Consider the following 12,101-nt stretch of genomic DNA (forward strand, 5'->3'; position numbering starts at 1 on the left):
ATGCAATCCCTATTAAAACTCCACTGTCATACTTTAAAGATCTTGAAAAAATAATACTTCATTTTATATGGAATCAGAAAAAACCTTGAATAGCCAAGACATTACTCAGAAATAAAAACAAAGCAGGAGGAATCACGCTACCAGACCTCAGACTATACTATAAATCGATAGTGATCAAAACAGCATGGTACTGACACAAAAACAGAGAAGTAAATGTCTGGAACAGAATAGAAAACCAAGAGATTAATCCAGCTACTTAGCGTTATTTGATCTTTGACAAGCCAATTAAAAACATTCAGCGGGGAAAAGATTCCCTATTTAACAAATGTTGCTGGGTGAACTGGCTGGCGACCTGTAGAAGACTGAAACTGGACCCACACCTTTCACCATTAACTAAGATAGACTCTCACTGGATTAAAGATTTCAACTTAAGACATGAAACTATAAAAATACTAGAAGAGAGTGCAGGTAAAACCCTTGAAGAAATCCGTCTGGGCGAGTATTTTATGAGGAGGACCCCCCGGGCAATTGAAGCAGCTTCAAAAATACACTAGTGGGACCTGATCAAACTAAAAAGCTTCTGCACAGCCAAGAACACAGTAAGTAAAGCAAGCAGACAGCCCTCAGAATGGGAGAATATACTTGCAGGTTATGTCTCCGACAAAGGTTTAATAACTAGAATCCACAGAGAACTCAAACGTATAAGCAAGAAAAGAATAAGTGACCCCGTCACAGACTGGGCAAGGGACTTGAAGAGAAACTTCTCCTGAAGAAGACAGATGCTTGGCCTACAGACATATGAAAAAATGCTCATCAGCTTTAATTATCAGAGAAATGCAAATCAAAACTACCTTGAGATATCATCTAACTCCAGTAAGATTAGCCCAAATCACAAAATCCCAAGACCAGAGATGTTGGCGGGGATGTGGAGAAAAGGGAACACTTCTACACTGCTGGTGGGAATGCAAATTAATACATTCCTTTTGGAAAGATGTTTGGAGAACATTTAGAGATCTAAAAATAGATCTTCCATTCAATCCTATAATTCCTCTACTAGGTATATACCCAGAAGACCAAAAATCACATCATAACAAAGATATTTGTACCAGAATGTTTATTGAAGCCCAATTCATAATTGCTAAGTCATGGAAAAAGCCCAAGTGCCCATCGATCCACGAATGGATTAATAAATTGTGGTATATGTACACCATGGAATATTATTCAGCCTTAAAGAAAGATGGAGACTTTACCTCTTTCATGTTTACATGGATGGAGCTGGAACATATTCTTCTTAGTAAAGTATCTCAAGAATGGAAGAAAAAGTATCCAACGTACTCAGCCCTACTATGAAACTAATTTATGGCTTTCATATGAAAGCTATAACCCAGTTATAACCTAAGAATAGGGGGAAGGGGGAGAGAAAGGGGAGGGAGGGGGGAGGATGTGTGGAGGGAGGATGATTGGTGGGATTACACCTGCAGTGCATCTTACACGGGTACATGTGAAACTTAGTAAATGTAGAATATAATTGTCTTAACACAATAAATAAGAAAATGCCAGGAAGGCTATGTTAACCACTGTGATGAAAATGTGTCAAACTGTTTATAAAACCAGTGTATGGTGCCCCATGATCGCATTGATGTACACAGCTATGATTTAATATTAATAAAAAAAAAAAACAGTACAATTCTGGTGTTCCCATGAACTAGAAATACTTGAATTTAAGAAAGCTAACTTAATAAACCCAAATATTACATTACTTCTTTGTATTAACTTTAAAAATGTGGCTTAATTACTATGCAAAGCTATTGTATTCTACTGACAGATTTCCTTCAAGACATGCCTTTATGAACAAGAGGTGAGTTCTTAAACCACAACTGCTATAAGGAAGTTTTCAGAGTAGGTATTATCCACCATACCATATATGCCATTATCTAGTTTATTTTCAAATATTTCTCTTCTATTTGCTATAATGCCATAAATTTTGCAAATTCAGTTTTATAGTTCATTTTAAAAATACATTGAGAAAGGTCAGACAATGTAGGCTCTACTGACAAAAATTAAATTATATTAGTGAGTACTCTTCTAAGGATCATTATTACTTTTGTTTTTACATACCAATTTTTAAAACAATATTTCTCAAAATACAAAATTCATATTTTGTAAGACAGACAGTTTTCATTACATAAGGTCTCATTTCTGTGGTCCTAAAGGGGCAGCCCTGCTTGTCCTTTATATAAATTATGAGTTTGCTGAACTCCCAGTGTTGAACTGTGTGACCTTTGCTAATTTGAACAAAGTTTTCTGGGTCCAGTTTTCCTTTATCTAAAATAGAATAAGGAGTAAGACCATTTTATAAAATTCATGTAAATGAGAATATGTAGTTCATTTCAAGAACTTAGCGTACTGCCTGGCAATCAATAAATAGTGAACTATTATGATTCTTCTACAATGTCAATTTTCATGAAAAGCTTTTATCCTACTCCTGACAACCTTGGAACCATTTCCCCATTATTAGGTGTGTATGTAAACAAGAAATGCAAATTAATTACTAGCCAAATATAGCCAAGTTATTCAACCCTGACTAAATAATTATTTGCATACCATGTTATCTATCACGGTGCCAAGTAATGGACCACACAGATATGTCATCTAAAAAAACAAATATGATGCTCTCTAAACACAACATTATCCTTTTGACCATAAATCTCCAATGGTATGGATAATCAATTAAAATGAGCTTAAGCCAATTAAATTTCTGATATTTCATACAAAATCACTTGTATAAATTGTTAAGTATTGCGTATTAATTTGTATCTTTTACAGTATGCCTAATCATCTCCTATTTCAGCAGTGGATACAAACTCTAAAGTCACCTTTCCAGCCAAAGCTGTAGCATGTCCCCCATGTGAAGTGAAAACACCAGCGCAGGTGGACATGAGCAAGTGTGTAGGGACACGATACTGACCAATGACATACCAGCCAGAGAGCTACTGTGGCAGTTATTGGCTTGTTTTTCAATGAAGCTAATGATGGATCTGGCAATACCAGAATATTTTATACGAACATGTTATTTCAAGTTCATAAAAACTTCAACTGGACAAGACCTATACATCTAAATACCAATGTTTTAGATTTCATTTATAGGATAAAAATTTTCACGTCGACTCAAAGGATTAAAATTAAAATGACTTTGTGAGTGTTTCATCATTTTTTGGGTTTTCTCCCACAATAAACTCCAATCTACACATTTATAGAAAAACTGAAAAAATCTACAGCTAAAAGAGAAGGCTTAATTCCATCTTAACTTCTTAAAATAAAGAGCAGTCTTTAGAGGCAGAGCAGTGTAAGACAGAGGCTTTTCGCCATCCCTTTTCTGCAATAATTTCAAAAATGATTAAAACAAAATCACTTAAATCCATCTTTCTAGCTGTTTTGTGAAGACTTTGTTTTCCTTATTTTGTCAGTTATACAATGTAGATCAATACTAAGTCTTGTGAAACAAATAACCCGAAAGCAGTTGCAGGCAGTTTGAACATGTGGGGAGATAAATAATCATTTCTGTTATGTCAGTGGAAAATTTTCTGGAGATCATAAAGAAATCAGTTTACCCCGAAGCTTGACATTTTAAAAAGATGCATCAGGACAATGAGCAGATTCACTCAATCCTTAATTCTTAGAAATAAAAGAAAATCACAGGCAGAATAAAGCCTTATGCAAAATGTTGAGCTCAATTCTTTTGTCAAAAAAGGAGCTAGCTACAATAAAAAGGCCACACACACACGGTTGTGAGATAAATAGAATTGTTACAGAAAAACAAAATGATCACCATTCTCTGACTGGATTTCCATATTTTCTACTACATGTTAATAGAAAACCAATTAATTGTTAATTTTAATGTCTACACCAAGCAAATAATCTAAAATAGCTCTATCTATATTCTATTAACTTTGCATCCATAGCATCTTGTAAAAAGACAACGTAGGTACTGGTGGAATGTCATTTAAAATGCTTTAATAAACTCCTTAGGAAAAGTAGCTAAGGTAAACATATAAAGAGATGTCTAGGTTTTTTTTTTTTTGAATAACTATTTCATTTCTCATCAATCACCTTCTTCCTCTGTATTTTCTGATCTCCTAAGGCTACTCAGAACAGTTTTATGCTTCACACTTGTGGTATTAACACTCCCTGAATTATTTCTGCATGTGTGTCTCATGTACCTCACTAAGAATTCCACAAGGGCGAAAATCATACAAGTAGGTATCCAGAGATTCCCAAAGCCTAGCACAATGTCCAAGCACATAGTGGGAGGTCAACCTAAGTTTACTGAATAAAAGAATGAAAAATGTTCATTTATCCCACAGCATTATGCATCTGACAATACCATCCTATTTACCAAAGGTTAATTCACTGACACCACTTAGTAAATTTTTCATAATAATCGTATCGACAGGACTGAGGCAGCACATTCTTAGTAGAGATGATCACGGCAACCCTGGCTACATCAGCACAGGGAGACATTCAGGCTTTCAGTCTTTCAGGGTTTCACTGTTATGCTGTACAGGGAAACAACTGCACAGATGCCTTTATTTAATGCTTCAGATTATTATCATTATTATTATTATTTTCAGTGTAACAAAGTGAGATTTTATTTAGGAAGAACAAAGAAAGTTTAGAGCACTTCCGAAGAAAATTGGAAATAGGTCCCTCTCATAAAGGAACAGAGGTGAGAGAAATGCAGGTGAGGCAAAGGCCTGCAGGGATACAGAGACCCTTTCTCTCAGTTTGAAATTGGTCCCAAGTCTTTCATTGGTCTCTCCACACCCCAGGCAGTATTGCCCTTTTACACTGGTCATTGACTACCTTTCTTTTTTTTTTCCTTATTGTTGGGGATTCATTGAGGGTACAATAAACCAGGTTACACTGATTGCATTTGTTAGGTAAAGTCCCTCTTACAATTGTGTCTTGCCCTCAAAAGGTGTGGCACACACCAAGGCCCCACCCCCTCCCTCCTTCCCTCTCTCTGCTCTTCCTTTCCCCACCCTTCCCTCCTTCTTTCTCTCTCTGCTCTCCCCTTCCCCCAACCCCACAGTGTCCTTAATTGTCCTCATATTAAAATTGAGTACATAGGATTCATGCCTCTCCATTCTTATGAAGCTTTACTAAGAATAATGTCTTCCACTTCCATCCAAGTTAATACAAAGGATGTAAAGTCTGAATAGTATTCCATGGTGTACATATATCACAATTAGCACCCTTAATGTAGCAACATGAGTAAATATATACTAATGAGATAGAAACATTTTATAAGTGTGTAATTATAATATCTCCTTTGAACGTGGGCTACCAAAGGTCTGAGAGAGAAAAAAAATAAGTTGACAATTATTAACTGATAACAAAACTATCAGTGTAGGGTTCTTCTCCAAGGCAAAGAACTGAGGAATAATAGTTCTCCCCTGCTCTGGATTCCTAAAAATGCTCAGTTTTCTTTAAGTATATGACCTATCCAAACTCAAAAAAAAAGAATATTCTTGCTTTAGAAATAGTAATTTAAAACTAGACAGGCTGCTATTTAAATAAGTTCTTATAAGTAACATTTCTTTTGGAAAACTCAGAAATATCGCTGATGATTTATGTTATGAAAAAATAATTTCAATTTATTTCTTACTAGCACTAGAAGAATAATCAGGTAGGATGATATGAAAGAGCTGAGACTTAAAGGATGGGTAAATATCTTCTTAAATTTTGGAGCAATTATTGTAGATTAGTCAAAAATGTATTTAAACACAGTGGGCTACCATACCTTTTATTTTCTTCTACTATGAGCATAAATACATGCCTATATTCACATATTTTTCTATACATTTGGTTTTCCCATTCCATTTCATACACCTCTAAGATAAATTAATTCATTTAAACTATGATAAATGGAGGAGCATGAAGACAGTAAAGGTTAGTCCATTTTATGTGTGTATACTATTTTATTTCTTTCAAGTTAAAACTTGAATCTAACAAAACAGAAAAAAAAACCTGATAAAACCACAATTATTTTAACATAAAGTGTGAGCTCAGGAAAAGTACAGTCAGCCTTCCATCCCTATAGATTCCACATCAGCAGATTCAACCAATCATGGATAGAAAATACTCAGGAAAAAAACAATGAAATATAACAATAAAAAATACAAATTAAAAGTAATATAGTACTACAACTATTTATACAGCATTTGTATTGCATTAGTTTTTATGTAAGTAACCTAGAGATGATTTAAAGTATACGGGGTGTACACAGTTTCTGTGTAAATAAACTATGCCATTTTACATTAGGAACTTGGGCACCTGCAGACTTCTGGAACCAGCCCCCATTCACACTGAGAGGCCACTGCAATGAGAGGCTCTGTGAAGTACTGGACTCAACACCTACATGTACATATGTTTTAATCTGAAATAACTGAGAAATATGTAAGTAAAATAATGTTTTCTCACAGGAAAGACTAATAATGTAAATTTGTACATTTCCAAAAGAAAAAAAGTGTTGAATGACATTACAAAGAAAAGGATAAATAAGTTAATTATTGATTCTATCTCTACACTAATGGTGCTATGAAATAATATTATGTACAGAGAGATGATAATGTCTTGAATCTTCCTAATTAGTTAGTATCAAATCACCTCAAAACCTGATTGACATTTGGAAATGTCAGTATATACTAACTGGAGCACAGGAAATGAGATAACGCAGTTCAAAGATTACACCCAAATGAAGTGGTTAAGAACAAACAGAAAAAAAGTAGATGACAGATTGTGAAGACATACTGGCACAGATGGATACCAGGTGGAATGGATCAGGCAATATTTTTAGAATATACTTTTCTTCAACATTTAAGTTGAGCTACCCTTTTGGGTAAATGTTCAACAAAAGATTGATAAGAAAACTAGCTAAAAGACAAGAGGTGACTTAGTCCTGTCTGACTTTGGTATAATTTAATATTGTATAACAATTTGTGAAATAAAGACTTTGTGAATGAATGAACACCCATGGAAAAAATCAGGTATCTGATACTTGAAAATTTCCTTTGCATTCTCATTTCATTTCACCATGATGAACATAATACCTATGTCACAGCAAAACCAAGTGTCATCCTTGCCCAGTGTCAACAAATAAAAGTGAGAGCCTTGACCTTCTAAGAATATGACTACGCCTTTTACCATTTTCAGCATGATTGTTTTGTAGTTTATATTAGCAGTCCTTTAAGTAAGAGGCCAGAGAGTGAATCTTTTCAAGCTATCGATGTTAGAGGAGTAAGTCTAGACATGGTGTCAACAAAGGTTTTAAGTTCTTTGATTTTTCCAGACTGAAACCCTTTTCTCATCAGCCAAATAGAGTTGAGTGCTATGAAAATTTACACAAAATCAGCATTTAGAGAGAACAATTTCATCTAGATAAAACGTATTGTTTTCATTATTTCCTTTTTATATATTTTCTAAGTTATGTCCTGACTAGCATGCAGTTTATCCAAACTTTTAAATAGTTTTCTGTTTTATGAAATGTGTTGACTTGAGCTCTGAGCTTATAGCTCTAATAGCCTAAGTGCTACTAAATATGGTTATTTAAACATTCTACTTTTCAAGGAGAAAATATAATAGTTGAATAAGTTCATACATTAGCATTGCCTTAATAGGTATATCACAAATTCATTAATTTTTTATCAACTTACTTATTCACTAGGAAATAGAATTCTCAAAACAAATGCTTGCTCTGAATTACAGTATACAAACTTACAGTTTAGAGCACATATGTCTGAAAACAATTGTGAAAACAGCTGTCTAGATTTGGCTATATACATTTTCTTTTTAAGTATTTAATTGTGATTCATAACTACACAAATAAAAGAAATATATGTATTTTGACATATAGTCAATATTTATGGTAATATAGCTTTGAAATAAACCAATAACAACCACATTTTCTCTGTAGTTTATATTATTCTGAAATTATTAAGATAATCAATAATTCTACTTCTTGGCTTCTATACGAAAAGCCAGAATAACAAAGTTAACAGAAAATTCTAACAAGCAATAATTGTTTATCTTTTCTTAAAATCCAAAAGTTCCTTATAAACTGGTTATTCAAGAACTTGGCCAAGTAAAAAATAGACTTAAGTATGAAACAGAAACCCCAACTTCTCAGAAACAGCAAATCCCACAGCTAGATTTTTTCAATCAGTCAGAATGTCTGCCGGACGGCCTTGCATGTAGGAAAGTACATTTAATTCATATTTCTTTTATCCACTATTATTTGTGGAAATAGTATGGAACAGGTTCTCATTAACTTATACTCCTGATTCTCTGGAATTCGATATTTCATTGATCCGCCTGCTGTTTACCACATGGCATCATCATGTCATGTTATATCAGAAAACTGAATTAGAGAGCTCAGACAACAATATCATAATTAATGGCATTTTTAGTTCTCAGGATTAACCATCTCCAAAATTATTTATGTAGGATAACAAAGGTTTATTCTGTATTTGTCACTTTCCTTTTTTTCTGGTGTATGCCCTTTTGGAGAATCACAAGCTTAACATAAATATGCCATTTATTAATGGATCAATGTTATCTATTGCATGTTTTGAAAAAGACAAAAATTGTCACTCGAAAGCTCATTTGATATATCATAGTGAAATCAGAAGGAATAAAGCCTGTCACTGTTGTGCCTCAGTGTTTTATGAGTACTATTAAGAGCTGAAGAGTCACAGTGTAACAATAAATACAGAAGAATCTATCAAATGTCAGAGAATTAAGAAAAGACCCACATAATACTGAATTCCTAACCAAGAGAGAGCCCCAAAGTAACATGGAGTCCTACAAAAGATATTTAACTAGAGCTTTCTTTTAATGTTCAGGCTCAAATCTGGCGATAGTTATATCAAGTAGTGAGCTGTGTGGTGCTGAACTTCCTGGAAAAGAGTTATTGTAGGTGTATTTGTTAAAATTCCAAACCACACGCGCTTCTTGGTGGAGAACCTATGTCTGACCTCTGGTTTAGACCACTGAGTCCCTCTTCTGTCTGCCCATTTCCCTATGTTAGCACTCTATATAAGAATATAGATGTGAATGTAGATAAAGCAGATATAGACATAGATCTGGATAGATACAAATCTCTCCCATCTATCTCATACTGGTATATTACACTCTCCCGAAAATCTTGCAAGATGGTCATTGTATTTCTCTAATTAAATGTAAAAGTGTCAAATAATTTGCTATATTTCAGAATTTAATCCTTTGAAATCTTCCTTCTAAGTGTGGTGCCTTACTTACAAATCTTTAACACTGCCTACCATGCCGATATTTTATATATATCTTTACAGATTACAATTTTACTTGCTGAAATACAAGAAACTTGCATCTGTGAGGATAAATTGATTGTTAAGAAAAAAATTACAGAATGACAGAAGGTAGGTGTTTAGACTGCATGCTCTGGAACCAAACACCTTGAGGACAGGTCCTAAGTTCAAATTCTAGACCTACCTTCCTTGACTTCCTCATATGCTGTTGTCCTGGGTAGAGTGCCATGGCCTCACAGCTCACACTAACCTCAAACTCTTAGGCTCAAGTGATCCTCTTGCCTCAGTTTTTTTCTATTTTAGTAGAGACAGGGTCTCACTTTTGTTCAGGCTGGTCTTGAACTCATGAGCTCAAGCAATCCACCTGCCTCAGCCTCCCAGAGTGCTAGGATTATAGTCATGAGCTACTGCGCCCAGCCAATACACATGTTAGTTAATATCATCATCATCATTATTATTATTATAACATAATAAAGGACACTATTTTTAAAAATAAGATCGTATTGCTTCCTCAAAAGCATACAAAAATTCCTGGAATATTCTTCAACCATTTGCAAATAATCTATTTAACTGCCTCATTATATAACATGTAATTAAATGTCTGAAAATTACAACTTAGACATTCCTCTAATAGTTTCAATAACTAAAGGAATGTGTATATAAAATCCTTTAAAATAATACCATTTAAAAAAATTTCATTGGGAAATTAACATGTTTCCTTTGTTTTGTTTGGGTCTAGATAAATATACTTCAGTTAAGCTGTTATTTTCATAGAGGTAAAACACTACCCCCCACTCAGCAAAGGAGGAAAATAGACTAATGTGTTTCAGCACATGTACATTGCCATGTAATACCAATACAAAACAACAATGAAGACTGATAAAAACTCAGATACTAAAGACTCTAGGGAAGCTCCTAATGGGTAGATATTATAGATAAAACATTTTCTGAGGAAAAAAGAAAATAATGAAAAAAGAACAGATTTCAACGATAGTATAACTTCTATTTCAAGTCAGTCCATGCATTTTCTTTGCCACCTTTAGCAGTGATATAAGCATTCAGAAACAATTTGATATCAATCTCCCCTCCACCAATCAGCAGAAACCAACAATTTTTTTCTAAAGACAACTAAGAAAAACAAAAGCTTCCATTTCTTTCCTTCACAACCACAAAAAGAAAACAAACGCTATAATAGTATAGAATTTCTTCCATTGCTATTTCATTTAGCCAGTGTGCCACAGAAACTTCATTACAGGAGATTTAGGAATATGGGCATGCTAGGAGGAGGTGGGGGTCGTCATTTCATCGATGAGAATGAGCTTCAAGGTAAGCAAGAGAGAAAGAAAGCAGAGACTCTGTAAAACATGCCATCCTGTCACCAGCAGTAATCAGGGGACAAATTCTCTTAGCAATTTCATTTTCATTTAGTAATTCAACACTGGAAGCCTGTAACCAAAACATGAGACATGAATCCATTGAGAACACAACTGAACATCTTATTGCATGAAAACAGGAGGCAGAAGACTCTTCTCCCAGATATATAAGTAACTGGTCTTTTTTGAAAATCATGTCCTTCCAATAAAAGATAAACGTTCAGTACAGTACCTTCCAATCAATATATTTGAACAAAAATAAACTAGGCTACGTGCATACATCCATAGCCTGTAACTGAGGTCCACATGGGAGAAAATGTAAGGCTCTTTCCTCAACAACCTTGGGCCCCACGTCAAAGATTGAGACAGATTCACGCACTCTGCCCCTCCAACTTTGAGGCACACTCTTAAAACATGAATTATCTTTCTTTTCTTAAGTTCCCATCACTATTTCTTAAGTGTTTTTGCCTCCTGAGACAAGGAGCCCAGGGTCATTATCACTTTCACATTCCTGGCAATACCTGAGAATAATCATCTTGATACTTTACATTTTGTTAATAACTATTATGAGGAAATATAAGATCTATAAATGATTTACATGGGAATTACACAGTCCAATATTTTAAAAGGCTTTGGATCTAAGGATCTAGGGGTTGAATTTTTAATTCTCCAATGCAATAGTTTTTAAGTGGGGACTATTTTGACAATGTCTGCAGACATTTTTTGATGATCACACTGGCCCTGGAGGGGAGTTGTTACTGGTGTTTAGGAGATAAGCATTAAGGAAGCTGTTAAATGCCCCACCTGCCTTCCACAACAAGGAACTCCCCTGCACCAACTGTCAGTAGTACTACTGTTGAGAAATCTTGCTACAAACAGGTTTTACTTCTAACTCCCAGGTATCTCCATGTTAATGAAGCCAAGTCTTAACTGAACAAAATAAATAATGGTTATTGTTGGGGGTTTTTTTGGTAAAAATAAAATTTTGTTAGAAAAGTTAGTCTCATGCTTTAATAAAGTTCATTTTTCTTCAAAATTTCCTGGATGATTTGCTTAGAAATTAACTTTGTTTAAAAATTATGTTAAACAATAAAAGGCTTTGAAAAACTATAAAAGTAGAGTTATGCTGACAGAATAGAATCAGTGACCCCCTATTTCAAACTTGGAAAGAAAAGAAATAGCCAAAAATTCAAATTTTCTACTTTGTTACATCTTTCACATTATTAATGCTTGACCTTCTCCTTGCAGTAAATCTGTGTCACGTGGGTATCACAGCTCAGTTACCACCCTGTACTCCTGACGTGGGCCAGTCATTTGCTGATTCATTCAACAAATATGTGCAAGACTTTTTATGTATTCAATACGCTAAGAACTTGACACCTTG

The 12,101-nt window shown here is 34.4% G+C and overlaps 1 protein-coding gene across 5 annotated transcripts in view; it reads right to left on the reverse strand.

The window, feature by feature from the left end:
* EPHA7 (EPH receptor A7) overlaps positions 1 to 12,101 on the reverse strand; it is a 189,906-nt gene that overhangs the window by 137,465 nt on the left and 40,340 nt on the right. The window lies entirely within an intron of this gene.

This window comes from Nycticebus coucang, chromosome 5 (genome assembly GCF_027406575.1).
Source record: "Nycticebus coucang isolate mNycCou1 chromosome 5, mNycCou1.pri, whole genome shotgun sequence".
NCBI classification, from domain to species: domain Eukaryota; kingdom Metazoa; phylum Chordata; class Mammalia; order Primates; family Lorisidae; genus Nycticebus; species Nycticebus coucang.